The 14,691-nt window shown below is 43.1% G+C and overlaps 1 protein-coding gene across 1 annotated transcript in view; it reads right to left on the reverse strand.

Annotated features, from left to right (window-relative positions):
- Positions 1 to 348: 348 nt before the first annotated feature.
- The window catches only part of LOC103748000 (serine/arginine repetitive matrix protein 1-like), a 122,323-nt gene continuing 107,980 nt past the window's right edge, over positions 349 to 14,691 (reverse strand). Inside the window, exons 6-9 of the mRNA XM_029554783.1 lie at positions 8,825 to 8,894; positions 7,534 to 7,589; positions 2,602 to 2,684; positions 349 to 1,489 (exon numbers count right to left, since the gene is read on the reverse strand). The gene's annotated coding sequence lies outside the window, so the exon portion shown is untranslated. The remainder of the gene's footprint in view (positions 1,490 to 2,601; positions 2,685 to 7,533; positions 7,590 to 8,824; positions 8,895 to 14,691) is intronic.

Genomic DNA, 14,691 nt, shown 5'->3' on the forward strand with positions numbered 1-14,691 from the left:
CTGTGAAAAACGGGAAAGTTAGATGAAAGCAGGCAAGGGGCAGATGTGCACATTCCTTCCTCTCTGCTTTGACTGCTGATATGCTATGATGGCTTTTAGCTCCTCCCTCAGCTTTCCTGCAGTGGCAGACTGTAACCCAGAATTAGAAGTCAAATAAACCCTTTCCTTCCCATGCTGTTTTTGCTCAGGGTATTTGTCAGAGCAACAGAAATGAAGCTCGAACACTTGGGTGTGTAGGGATTCTCTGTTCTATCTTTGCGTTCTTTCTATGAACCTAGTTTGTTTTTCAGCAGTTCCCTGAGAACTCCTTGAACATCAGCTCTTTACATCCATTTTTGATTCCAAATGATCCTGTGCCGTGGTGGAATGTGATCTGAAGTGAAGGGCTTCAGAGTATAAACATAAACCTCTGGTTTCATTTGAAATATAAAATGTGATTCTCAGCCCAGGACTTTAAAATATCTTATGAAATATTTACCCATACTTAGAAGTCACTCTTTCTTCTCCAACAGAAACTATATGATTATAGAAAGCACTGCAGCTAAAATCAAGAAATCATTTATATAAAACAATAGTGGAAACTTGAAAGTCCTCCAGAAGGTACAAGGCAGCGCTATCAGTGAAGTGTTGTGCTGAGTGAATGTGAGCTGAGATGGTCCCAGCACGACCAAGCATCTATCATCCTGCTAAATAGTGAAATTCATAAAGACATAATTTCATATGACCTGCCAAGAAAAAGCTATTCTGAAAGTCATAGAGTCAACAGTTAATGACTATCTTAAAATTATAAAGAAATGGGCAGCTGGGGAGATGGTGCAGTGGGTGGGAGTTCTTGCTGCACAAGCATGAGGACTTGAGTTCAGATCCCAGCATCCATTCAATCCTGGGTGTGGCCACATGTGCACCTGTAATCTTAGTGTCATGAGGGGTGGAAACAGGAGGGTCACTAGGGCTTGTTGGCTGCTGACCTAGCTCCAGGTTCAGTGAGAGACCCTGTCTATAAAAGATGAGGCAGAGAGTGACAGAGAAAGACACCTGACATCCTCCTCTGGCCTCCATGCATGCATATGTGCAACCTCTGTGCACATATACCAGAGTGCAGCCACTCTAAGAGCAGAGAGTTTACAGAATTAAAAATGAAAACATGGGAGGAGATACAGACAGGTCCCCCAACGCCCTTCCTCCAACAGCATCAGCCACATGGATGTCAGTTACTGTACAATAAGAGTTAAACCTGAGAGCCACATAATGTTTAGCATGTTTTACATGCTACTGGCTTTTATAGATTATAATGTATAGAAGTAGAGTGCTCATGGAGGGAGCATGGCCAGGAAAATCCTTTGTGTCCTGAGAGCTTTGTAACTGTCTCCTGGAAGTTCACAGTACCGAACTTGAGAGACTTGATATTCTTTTATGAACATGCATGCTCCAATTTGCTGATTTTCATTGTGGCTGATTTCCAGCAGATATTTTCAAATCTGGGTTTAACCTGTTAATTTAAAATAAAAGTGAGAAAATAATGTTAAAATGGGAGAGAAAATTCTTTTTAAAAACATTTTTTATTTATTGAGAATTCCATCCATGTATATAATGTGTTTTGATAATATCCACTTCCCACTCATCCATTCAGCTCCTGCCAGAGTACTCCCACTACATCCCCTTCAAATCAATTTCATGTCCTCTTTTTTAAACCCACTGAGTCCAATCAGCACTATCCATATGTTTGCAGGTGTGGGGTCGTCCACTGGAACACGGGCAACCTACCAGGGGCTACATTCCTGAAGAAAATTAACTCCCTCCCCAACAGCTCCTCAGGAGTGGGTCCTCATGAGCCCTTCCCCCATCCATGCTGGAAGAAAACAGTAATTTTAACTATATATTATTAGCTCTTTGAGAATTTCATGGATGCATACAATGTATTTTGCTCATATTTACCCCACACTCGTCTCCTAACTTCCCCTAGATCCACCCCCCCTTCCCTGCCCCTCCCAACTTCCTTTCCTCTTTATTTTATTTATTCAATTTTTACAACCTATGGAATCCAATTTGTGCTGCCCAAATACTCCTGGGTATGGGGCCACTCACTGGAGTATGTTTGACTACCAGGGGCCAAATTCTTAAAGAAAACTGACTCTCCCTCCCCTAGTAGCCATAAACTGTTAATAGCTTCTTAGCCAGGGGTGGGGCTTGTGAGCCCCTCTCCCCTCCATGTTGGAATGTTGACTGACTTGATCTTATTCAGGTCTTGTGAGGCACCCACAGTGTCTGTGAATTCATGAGTGCAGTGGTCCTGTCATGTCCAGAAGACACTGTTTTGTTCCAGTCCTCTCAGACCTCTGGCTCTTACAACTTTTCAGGCCCCTCTTCCATGATGTTCCCTGAGCCCTGGGGGGTGGGGGGGGCTATGATATAGGTGTCCCATTTGTGGCTGAGTACTCCATGGACACATGCTCTATAATTTGAATAGCTGTGAATTTCTGCATTAACCACCATTCATTGGGTACTGAAACCTCTCTGATTAGATTTGAGAGCTGCACTAAACCAAGGGTACGGAGATACAAATTTAGACAGAATTTAGCAGGATAATAGTAGTAGGTTTACCTCTGGGGCCTATGAGCTTCCCAACCACAGGGTCTGGGTCAGAATTACAGCGTCAGGCATGCATTTCCATCTGTGAAGCTGGCCTTAATCCAAGAAGAAAGCAGTTGGTTACCCACATAACATTTGTGCCACTATTGCTCCCATGGACATATCTTGTCAAGTCAGTTGTTATTGCAGCTCACAAAGTTCACAGTTGAGTAAGACCCCTGATGACTTTTTACCCAGAGTAGCCTATGATAGTTCAGATATTCCTGTTTTACATTTTTAAGAACAATGCAAAAATTTCTTATCTGTATGCATACAAATCCCCAAAATGAAAATTTGTATGTAGAATTTTGTCGTGTTTTCAATGTATTAGAAACATTTAAGATGTCATATATTCCAGTTAAATTGCAATAACAACAACTTGACATCCAGAAAAATGTAAATTTTCTAGCTAGTAAGACACAGGTATACTTAGTGAATAACTTAAAAATCAGGGTAATAGTTTTGTAAGTATGGTTTTAGGAAGCCACTTGTACTTGAGTCTACTCATGTCTATGGAGAATCCTAAATACCGTGACCTCAAAATCAACACAAAAAATTACATCTGATTTTGCTATGCCACAAAGCACTAAACTGAGATTTTCAGTAATTAAATTTTTAAAATGTTATTTTCATTTTTCTTTAAAATATTTATTATTCATATTTTATAATTGTCATGTTAATATTAAATGTAATATGGTAAAGCTCAGTAGAGCATGTAAATACAGATGTTAAATATCAATTTTTTATGTTGTATGTGTGTAGTGAATGTGTGTGTGTACATTTATGTGTTGGTGAGCTTGCCCATACATGAGCATGTGGAGGCTTGCAGTTGATTTCAGGTGTCTCCATCTTAATTTTTGACACATGGCCTCTTACTGAACCTTGGGCTGGTCACTGTAGATAGACTGGCTGGCCAGACAGCCCCAGGGATCCTCCTGTCTCTGTTTAGCAGTGCTGGGGCTAGAGGCTTGCACTGCCATGGTCAGCTTTAGATTGCCTGGCTTTTCTGTGGGTGCTGGGCATCTGAACTCAGGTCCTTGGTCTACCCACCAAGCTCTCTCCCAAGCCTCAAATAGTAAATATTTTTGAAGGAAGTATGCTTGAATATATGCTCAAAAAGTATTTCTTTTCTTCATTTTAAAAAATTTGCATGGGTAAGGGGCTAGAGAGATGGCTCAGCAGTTAAGATCACTGACTGTTTTCGCAAAAAAACAGGGTTTGAATCCCAGCACCCATGTGGCAGCTAACAACTGTCTGTAACTCCAGTTCACCGGCATTGCATGTCATGGGTGCACTTACCTACATGCATGCATAACACTCATACACATAAAAAATAAAAATAATAAAATATTTTTTAAAAAATAAAATAAATTTGGATGGGTGATGTATTATGGAGTTTTTTGTAGACAGTAGTCAAGTAAAAGCAGAAAAAAAGGGCAAGGCAGTGAGTTTGTCCTTTATAAAACCTTCATTCCATGGCTGTTCTGGTTTGTTTGCAATTGCTGTGACAAAACACTCTGACCAAAACCAACTTGGCTTACAGCACAGTTCATCATCAAGGGAAGCCAAGGCAGGAACTCAGGGCAGGAACCTGGAGGCAGGAACTGGAGCACAGACCATGGAGGAACGCTGCTTACTGGCTTGCTCACCTGGCCCCTGATTAGCCTGCTTTCTTATACAGTACAGGACCCTGGCCCAGGGGTCGCACCACCCACAGCGGGTTGGGCCCTCCCACATCACTCAGTGATCAAGAAAATGCCCCACAGACAAGGCCACAGGCCAGTCCAATGGAGGCAATTCCCTAATTGAGACTCCCTCTACCCAAGTGTGTCAGGTTGACAGCTAAATCTATCCAGCACAATGACACATATGAGCACTTTTATTGCTAATGAGAAAGGAACCATATAGCTACCTAAGAATGTGCAAACAATTAAGTCAGGTGACATTTAATCTTCCTTAACTACTTCAGAGAAATAGTTACATAAGTTTCTTAGTTACCAGTGAGGAGTCTGAGATATACACAGTCATTTCTCTCATTTAACTTCCCATTATTCACAATTGGTATACAACCCTTAATGACTGACTCAAAAGAAAACTTCCCAGAAAACTTAGACATAGTTTCCTAGATCCACTCCAAAGACTATGTAATTTAGGCACAGGTTTGGATGTAGGTTAAACACTTCCAGAATCATAAACCTCCTTTCCATGAAGCATGTGAACACGTTTATTACCAAAGTAAAAGGAACCATATTGTTACCTAAGAATATGCAAACAGTTAAGAACTCAGGTGATATGAAATTTCCTTTAAAACTTTGCCCTGGGTTAAAGTTATGTGTGGGAGCCCAGCTCCAGAGACCCAGCTGCACTGACAAGTGGAAACCCACAATCTGCATTTATAGCGAGCCCCATGCATTGCTGTAAAGATGATGAGGGAGATCTAGAGTTAAAGTCACTCGCCTAGTGGTGCAGAGGTAGTTCACAAACCAGAACCTGCTCTAGAACTTTCCTACCCCATCTTCCCTCCACCCAGCAGCCCTAGGGTATGTCCTGAAACTCAGATAAAAATTTGCCATCTGCCTTCTTAGATCTGTGTAAGCTGAAGAAGAGGCATCCAGGAGCTCTGATTTCAATGCCTTGGCTAGAAATCATTCTTCACTTGCAGAACAGCCTTTGAACGTCCTGGTGAGACTAATGGCCTCGTGGCTTTATAAAGCTAGACACAAAAAGTTACTATGCTTTGTTATAGTTGCTTTGTTGCTAGGAGAACCTCTGTGGTGGAATTTGCATTCAACACCAGCTTCCTTCTCCAGCCTGACCCTGCCGTGTGCAAGGGGCACTGTAGTGCACAAGGGAAGTGGGACCATATGTCACAAGGCCAAGGCCAGAACACCAGTAAGAAGAGAAAGTGTCCTCCTAGACCTTGAGGAATTGAAGACAAACAAAAAGTCCCTGGATTCTCAGGATTCTTACAACTTTAGCAAGCATTTGTTAGTTTCAAATATTATTCTGGTTTTGCTTTTACATCCTCAAACTGCTCATTTCTCTGTGACAGTGGTTACATCCCTTAGCACGGGGTGAAACTGAAATGTATGAACATCTTTTGTTGGAAACAGGCGGTGGCCAGGCCCTGAGCGTGACTGACTAGCCTCTGGAAATTCCAAGCGTGGTAGTCGAGGTGGGAGGGTGAAATGCTTGCCCACACATCTAATGACCAGATCAGCAAAAAGTAGGCAGTCGGGGGCACAGATGAGCAGCCTCTATGCAGGTGTGGAGGGCAGGTACTCATACTGCTCAATCACATGCTAGCCACATCAGCCACCTTGTCTGAGCACCAGGATTCCCACAGCCAACACTTGACTCTGTTATTTGCATCCTATAACATACACTTCCAAGGGCAATGTGTGCAATATATACACAGGTTTTCATAGTAGGAAAAAACAAACAATAAAAGAAGACTTAACCTAGCATTTAATATTCCCTAGGTGTCTGAAGATTGCCAGTGGGGAAACTAAAGCTCTTGCTTAGAAAGTCTGATACATTGTAATTAAAAAATATTCCTCCATTTAGGTGCGTGTGTGTGTGTGTATATGTGTATGTATGTGTGTTTTAGTGTGCGTACATGTGTATGTGTATGTGTATATGTGTGTTTAAGTATGCATGTGTATGTGTGAATGTGTGTTTAAGTATGTATGTGTATATGTTTAAGTACGTGTATGTGTATGTATTTGTGTGCATGTGTTTGTGTGTGTGTGTGTGTGTGTGTGTGTGTGTGTGCATGTATGCTGGGAACTGTTGCTTTGTAAAACCTCCCTGAATGTGGCTGTCACTTCTGGACTCTTTGGACACCATCATGAGGCTCCTCCTGTGATGACTCAGGCTGAAGGGCTCCCCACATGCTCCCTCAACTGCTTCTCCATTCTGAGTCTGAGCTGAGGCCAGATGAGGAAAGGCCATGTGTACAGAGGCAGAGCTCTGTGTGGTAAAAACAGGAAACCCAAAGGCAGCCAGGAAGGATTCCAGAGCAGTTAGAACTTTGGGGACATCAACTTCATGTGCTCACTAGTGACTTAGGACAAAACACAGATTGACCCTGAGGCATGCCACACACTCAGCAGCCCTAGCTGGATCCCTTCCTACCATCCCGCTGGATTAGAACAGCCCCTGGCAGAAGACACTCACCATAGTGGATACGGTAGGTGTGACAGAGGGGCCTCTGGACCCCACTCAGCTGCCCAAGGGCTGAGGGAATCAATCAATGCCCCGCTAACCCAATTTGTGCAGAGCTGGGAAGCTCTGCCCATACCCTGGCGTTAGAGAGTAAAGGAGATGTGACTTTGTTCCTCCCTGTTGGCTTGAAGACCTCAGCAGCCTGTCGGCCTGTGGCTGGGCTGTCGTGCAATGCAGGCTGCTGCTGTCTTCTCCTCAGGACACCAAAGCAGGGCACTGCATGGCAGGGGAGGAGGAAAGAGGAGGAGAGGGGGAAGGAGGAGGAAAAGGAAGAGGAAGAGACAGCAAAGAGAAGGAAGAATGTGAGGAAGAAGAGGGATTGGGAAGAAGAAGGGGGAAACGTCATTTAATCTCGCTGGAGGGGGGCAAACCCCAGGCCTGTGCCCCACGTGCAAGAGGGCACTCTCAGTGCCTGCCTGGTGCTAAAGAAGGAGGAAGTGCCCAGAGGCCCCAGCTTTTCTGCCTAGCACCTTTCCACTGTGGAGAGAGAGAGCTGCTGGCCCAGCCACTGTTACTTTGCCTGGACCCCAGCATTTAGAGTTGAGAAAAAGCCCTTGGAAACTTCTGGAAAATCTTATGAACTCCCAACCCAGACTTACTACCTTTTGTCCTCATGGGCCTGCAGCAGCCTCCCATTGTGGACCTGACCTCTCCCTCTGGAGGAACAGCTGGCCTTACCTAGGACTGGAGTTTTGTTCCATAAAGAGAAAGCCAAGGAATGCCGGCGGGCCATTCTGCAGAAAGAATCATCATACTGAGCATACTGCAAGACAGGCTCCCTCGTTCCCTCTGTGTTGTTTGGCAAACGTGACATCATTTCATTCACATATCCAGAGAACTGTTCCCATGCCAGCAACCTGTGAGATTCAGAACTCTACAAACACACACACACACACACACACACACACACACACACATACACACACGATGATTGTTTTAATAATCCAAAAGTGAGATTTCCACCAGACTAAACAACACAGTTTCTCTTTCTTGTTCAAAAAATTTTATCAGTACGAAAAAACAATCTCTAATTATAACATATTGCAGTCTTTATTGAGCCTCCAAATAATGTTTAATGACCCTGCCATGCCCGGTATGTGGTGGCAGTGGCTATACGCTCAAACCCAAAGACTTCTGCCAAAGTTCTGACCTAGTTTCCAGAATGCTCTTCTAGTTTGGCTCATAGCTCAGAACACCAGATGATTTTGTTTTCATCCTCTAGCTATGTTTCCATCTTATCTAACAAAAACTCAGCAACTTTGTCCTCAGCTCAAGATGCTGAGGCCTTACAACTGAATAGGGATGACCAGAGATTCAGAAACAGAAATTGGGTTGGAAGATCCTGTGGCCTCCTTGACCCTGAGTTGTTGAGCCCAAGGACCCTGGGTGTCATAAGAGAAGCAGAGCCCAAGGGGTTGGCATCAGGCAAATGCTGCAGTCATGAGAAAGCAGGGCCTGGGGCTGAAGAGGTGGCTCGACATTTAAGAGTACTGGCTGCTCTTGGAGAGGAGTTCAGTTCCCAGCACATGGCAGCCAAAAACCATCTGTAACACCAGTTCCAGGGGATCCAATGCCTTCTTCTTCCTCCATGGCACTGTGTGACATGGGTGCACTTACATACATGCAGGCATAACATTCATACACATAAAATAAAATAAAATTAATTAAAAAAAAGAAAGCAGGACTTATAGTCCAGGAAGCCAGAAAGCAGTGATGCAGCTACGAGGCCGACATGGGGGTGGGGGTGGGAGGTGTCTAGGAATTAGCAGGCTCGGGAGACACTCTGGGGACCCATGGGTGAACAAGCCTGGCACTGAGCCTGTGTTGTCATGTGCCTCCCATTAGTGCCCCTGTGGAAACAGGGACTCTCGGGGACATAGCAAGTTCCCACAACCTGGAGTGAGGGTAATGCTGTAGCAACAAGACCACAGTTGACAGGGAGCGATGCTGCTCCACCTTTGATGCATACCCATCTGCATTCTCTGTCCTTCTGTACGTGCCCAGAGAGATACTTCAGTATCACAAAGCAGTCCAAGCTCCTGGGTGCAAAGGTGAGAAGAGAGGAGATTTAAAATTGCTGTCACACAGTAAGGAAGCACTAGCTTAGCTGGCAGTGGAACACAAAGGTCAACTTTGGGAGACACATTAAAAAAAAAAACAAAAAAAAACTAATGTATTTATGGCAGTTGAGTGAGAAAGCAAAAATCTCAAAGACACACCAAGACAATGGGTTTTGGAAGAAGGCTCCCTTGTCTCTAAAGTTTCATTAGTTCTCAGCTGAGTGCCGGGTCTGGACTACCACAGGTCTCACCTGAAAACCCCAAGGGCTCAGCTGTGGGCAGAGGATGACCACTAACCTCTTGTAATATGGAACGAGAGGCACAGAAGTATTCTACACAGTGATCATTGAATGATGAGTCCTTTATTAGTAGCCAGTGGTAAAAGAGGTGGCTAATGTCCAAAAGAACTCTTGATTCTGAGGAGAAGCAGGCCAGGGTTTATAAAGCTTAAAAATACAATTACATCATGCCAGGGGCAAAGCCAATAACCATAGCTACATCAGATCACCATAGTTACACCAGACCAAGGGGCAGGTCAGTTAACAAAGAGGTTTTCAGTTAACAAAATGTTTTGATTAAAAAAACAAGTTTCTCAGAATTGTAGAAACAATGGGCTCCATGGAGATGCAGGCATAGCTGGGAGGAAGGATGTGCTACATGGCTACTGGTTAGTTCCCCAGTATTGTAAAAACAGTGTACTCTCTGAAACTGACAACATGAGATGTTCTGCCTGGCTGACTGCAGTGGGAATGGCTGGTCAAAAACACAGGGTAAAGCAAAAGTCAGCTAGACCCAAATGGAGTTAGTTTTGCCCTTTCACTCTCACACCTGGAATCACACCCAATGGAGGATAGACATATGAAATGTCCCCCACAGACTCATGGATTCACTTGATCTTCAGCTGGTGGCACTCTTTTGGGAGGCTCTGAAAAATTTAGGAGGTGAGGTCTGGTTAGAGGAAGTAGGTCCCTGGGGGCATGTCCTTTGGGTCTATATCTTATCCTCCTCCCCTGTCTCCTTTCTGTCCACTGCGAAGTGAAAAAACTCCTCTCCACAGCTCCCGAACCATGATTTTTAAAAAATATATTAATTAATTAATTAATTAATTTATGTGTATGAGTGTATTGCCTGCAAATATGTGAATGCACCCATGTTGTGCAATGCCACAGAGGTTGGAACAGGGCATCGGATTCCCCTGGAACTGGAGTTAAGGATGGTTTGCAGCTGCCATGTGGGTGCTGGGAATCGAACCTGGGTCCTCTGCAAGAGGAGTCAGTGCTCTTAACCGCTGATCCATCTCTCCAGCCCTGCACCATGATTTTTTACCTAGCAACTATGAATTCAGCTCTCTGAAACCATGAGCCCAAATAAACCTTCCCTTCCTAAAGCTTTTCTGTCATGGTGACCAAACATGTGACTGGTACACTCCATTTGAGGAAACTGGAAAGGAAGAAATGAAACTTGATGGAGTTTGGGCCAATCCAAACCTACTGTGCATTCCTCTGAGGGTGAAGTCTCATACCACACTAGGAGCTCCTGGTAAGGGAGGCAGCCTGTTGGAGGCAGCTAGACAATCCTTATTGTGCACAAGTCATCCATCCACAGGGACTAAGAAGCAAGCTTCTCTTTGCCTCTACCTCCCAGCTATGGGTGGGGAGGGTTCTGCTTCTTTGTTCTTGGACAGATCAGGAGCCCATAGTTTTTCTGGTCACTCTTAGATATCAAAAGTGCCACGCATTCTCAAAAAAAAAAAAAAGTAGGCTCAAAACTCCAAACTTCCATGCTTTGTTGAAAAGTCAAATTTCTCTGCCTCCTCTCTTCTTCCCCAGCACTGACTTCATGCTGACAGTTGCAGCAGTGAGATGCCCACCCAGTGTGGTTTCTGACTCTCCCAGGGTGGGTGTGAAAGCCAGAGGAAGAGGAGGAGGAAAGGCAGGGCAGGGGACAGCCTGGCTGGAGACCACTGTCAGCAGCTCTTCTCCAAAGTGGTGCCATCACTCACAGTCCCAAGGATATCCCATATGTTCCTTTGATACCTGAGTGTGCCTCCTCCACCCTGGGAATCTTCAGTTACTGCCTGGGGGTAACTTGCTCTCTACTTGGTTCTTTTGGGTTGTCCTTGCTCCCTCATTCATGACTGAAAAGCCCTGGTCCAACCCACTGTAAACACTCTGAGCCTTCCTCCCCAACTCTGGGTGCAAGCTAATCCCAGCACAGCCAGGCACCTGAACAGCCAGGCTCTGCCCCTCAGATTTCTTAGATGCCAGCTGCTATGTGCCTTGGGTAGCAGCAGGCACAGGTTAACCCTCCTCAAAGTTTCTATACCTGGGCTTGAGGGAGGATAATGGCCCCATTCTTCTAGGTAAGACCCATAGAATAGCTTTGTCTCCAGAAAAACAAATTCTGCTGTCCATGCCAACTCTATGATCAGTGGTCTCTGATATTCTGTAACCTGGAGGCGGCTGCCTGGCTGGGAGAGCTAAGGGTTTCAGAGGCTGTCCTGAGAAATCTGCTATCCTGCTTCAATGTTCCATCTGTTGCTTCCAGGCTTCTGTTGAAACTGGGACAAACTAGTTCCAATTTAACAACCTGTACAAGAACAGTAGTGTGATCTTTTTATATTCAGGACTTAGCGAGCATGGAAAACTTGTGTTGTGCTACACATCCAGCCTCCTCTGTTCCAGTTTACTGCCATAATCATACCCTTGCTCTTCCTTTGCCTTCTACTGGGAAGGATTTCCTCAGCAGATACCGCTCCCTGGCCCAACCCATCTTATGTGATGTGACAGCTGCAAGGCCAGCTGAACCCCAGTCACTTCCCATCTCACTCAGAAGGCTCTTTCATTCCATGGTCATGCAGGCTCACATCCTCCCTCACTACTATCTGTGGGGTTCCCCCTTGCTACCTCTCTCTCTCACTCATTCAGATCCATCCACACTGCTCTCCTGGCTCTTCCTCACATCCTCACATCGGCCTCAAGCGCTTCCTTATCTCAGGACCTCTGCCCTTGCCCTTCCCTTTCCTTGGAGCTTATTCTCAAATAGAAGTTTCTTTCCTGATTTCATTGGATCGCTCCTCAAATCTCACGATATCAAAATTACTTGTTTGAAATTTATAACGTAAAGCCCATGTGTTGAGGTGCCAGCCCATGGTCCTACTGGGAGTTTGTGAAACCTTTAGGACCAATAGATCATCCATAGAAATCTATAAATTGCCCATCTCTTCTACTCATGCCCCCTCCCCAAGCAGAAAGACCCCAGCAGCAACTGCAGCTATGTAACACTTGGTCCTGGGCATGGTGGTGCAGGCCTTTAATCCCAGAACTCAGGAGGCAGAGGCAGAGGTAAATGGATCGTGGTGAGATCCAGGCCAACCTGGACTACATAGTGAGTTTCAGGCTATCTGGGGCAAACGGGAGACCCAAAGAGACAAAACATACAAACAAACAAAAGAAGCAATATGTAACACAATATTTCCTCACCGTTAAACAACAGGACATTTATAGAAGCTACTGAATTAAAATGCTTTTAAATCCAGCAAGCCAGAGTTGATTTTCATTTCTTTTGATTTTACAGAAGAGTAATTAAAATAATATTTCATATTTCATTAATCAAATAATCTCTATGTCTATCTTAAGTACAAATTCATACTGTGTACGGATGCTGTCATCCTATAAGAATTATGCCAGTTTATTATAAGCTAGAATTTGGAAACATTTTAAATGTTAAAGAAATACTCTGTATTTTTGTTGTCATTCATAAGGAAAAGTTCGTTGCAAATGGTTTCTGACATATAAGAACGATTTTAAATCAATATTTGAGGTACCAAATAATTTTCTTAGATAAACCTAAAATTAATTCCATTAAAAGCAACAATTCTAACTCTTTAGAGTTTCTATTTGAGGCATAACTATATTATGTAATAACTCACAGTTTGAATAACTCAGTATAAGTCTTTAGAGAGAAGAAGAGGGAAAGTGTTTACAGATTTAACATACATTAATATTTATTTTTAATATGGGAAGATAAAATGGAAAAGAAAATTGCTAATGGTATTGAGCCAGCTACAAACCTTATACTTCATTCAACATTGAACATGACACATTTTGATTTAACATATTTCACTTGACCTATATAACCTTTCTTAGAGAATTTTTTTTGGTCTTTTTGAGACAGGGTCTCCCTGTAGCCCCAGCTGTCCTGGAACTCACTATGTAGACCAGGCTGGCCTTGGACTCACAGAGATCTGCCTGCCTCTGCCTGCCCGAGTGCTGGGACTAAAGGTGTGCGCCAGCACGCCCGGCTCTTAGAGAACTTTTAATCAGTTGCCACAAGCATTGAACAGACTATGGGAATGTATTGTTTTAAAGGAGTAAAATGAGTTATGTAATCAATCACCAACTTTGCAGTGGTGAAAACTTCTGTGCATTTTTGCTTTACTAAATTCTTTATCAAGCAAACAAGACACAACAGCAAGAAAATTTTTGGTTTAATGTTAGTGTTAAACTTATATTCTTGTACCCTCTTAACTGAATGTCTGTCCTAGAAGTTAGAAATATACAACCAGGCATGGTGGTACACACCTTTAATCCCAGCACTCCAGAGGCAGAGGCAGGCAGAGCTCTATGAGTTAAAGCCAGCCTAGTCTACTTAGTGAGTTCTAGGCCAACTGAGACTACAGGGAGATACCATCTCAAAAACACCAAAAAAAAGAAGTTAGAAATACACATAAAATGTTCCTAAGTCTGAGCCTTAAATTTTATTTGCATTTATCCTTGTTGCTATGGCCATTGGTTCTTTTTTTTCTAGAAATGTTACCTATTAACTCAATCCATACATTCTTAATATTAGGATCCAAAAGTAATAATTTAGGCTGTTATACTGACTGCGTTCAATGAAAGAAAATACTAACTTTTAAAATAGTTTTTTAAAATTTGGGATATGCTTACAATGTAAAGAAAATAAAAGAACTTATTTGGGAAGTTATGTTTGTTATTAATAACTATTAAATAAAATGTTTAGATAATTAAAAAATCTATAAATCATGAGTCAAAATAGACCTTTCCTCTTTTTAATTTGATAAGCTCAAATATTTTGTCACAGTGATTGAAAGATGACCAACATACACCAAGTTATAAACAAAGCAATCTATATCTAATAACTCTATAGACTCACTTGGCTCTGTTTTCCTCCAGAGAATTGATCTCAACTTGCTGTGTTACAAAAGTCTTGATTTATCATTAACACCAGTGGACTGTGAGCTCTGACTGAACATCTAATAAAATATATAGTTTTCATGCATTGATTCTTCTTACGTTTTTTCTGGCCATGTTCTGCACACACAAATGCATACACATTTAACTAGGAGTTGCACATTTTTACTTGTTTGTTTGACATAACTGGGATCCAACTCTCTACTGCACATTGTGATGTTTCAGAGGCTTTTCCCCCCCATTAAAGTTAATAAAGATGCCCCTCATTGTTTCTCTCATCTGCATTCATACATAGGACATACCATGTGTATATAATCTATTCCCTGTTGACTGACAGTCACATTGGCTGGTGGGGGGCGTTGATTTGACTGTCTTATAAACAACTTTAAACAAAGGTTTGTCCTTCTCTATTGTTAATCAGGGCCAGGAGGAAGATTCTTGAACATGACATTGGGGTCAGCATTTATTCATTCTGTTGTAATCTGGTTCTGTGACTATGGTCTCTCTAACAGATATGCCTGGTGCCCCCCACCCCCACCTTGCTTCCTGTCTCCTGTATCTGT

The sequence above is a fragment of the Nannospalax galili genome, unplaced genomic scaffold, assembly GCF_000622305.1.
Source record: "Nannospalax galili isolate Female #2095 unplaced genomic scaffold, S.galili_v1.0 scaffold43, whole genome shotgun sequence".
NCBI classification, from domain to species: Eukaryota; Metazoa; Chordata; class Mammalia; order Rodentia; family Spalacidae; genus Nannospalax; species Nannospalax galili.